Genomic DNA, 550 nt, shown 5'->3' on the forward strand with positions numbered 1-550 from the left:
CTTGATGTCCCTTTTGAAGTTTTTCCTGAAGATAAAGAGAGGGCTGATGGCCAGGGGCTAGAGCATGACCAAGAGCAGCCTAAATGAATGTGTGTAATGTGTAAGGCAGTAGCTATCTGGGGGGCACCGGAAATACCTGTACACCTTTCTAAACATACAAGGGCTTTGACCTCACTCCCTCATTCCAAAGGAGAAGCTCCAGGCAGATAGGTCTTGCCAGCGTTTAGTCAGCCACTTTGATGTGTGCCACAGAGAACTCTTGGTGCTTTGTTTCTGCCAGGGATATTTGCAACCTTTATTTTGCATAACTGGAGATGATTTATCAGTGGTGCATTTTTACAAGATCACCACTGTAAGAATTTCTTCCTTTGCTTACCCTGGCTGAAGATTACCCAGCAACAGGCATCCATAAAATGTCAATTCCCCTCATAACCAAGTTAGAATTTTAAATGAACTTTTGTTGTTCACGCTTTGCTTATTACATGTGGTAGAGCTAGGCTGTTACTTTCTGACTTCTTTTTTTTTTTTTTTTTTTTTTTTTTTTTTTTTT

The sequence above is a fragment of the Sapajus apella genome, unplaced genomic scaffold (assembly GCF_009761245.1).
Source record: "Sapajus apella isolate SASKATOON/1434 unplaced genomic scaffold, GSC_monkey_1.0 scaffold37, whole genome shotgun sequence".
Lineage (NCBI taxonomy): Eukaryota > Metazoa > Chordata > Mammalia > Primates > Cebidae > Sapajus > Sapajus apella.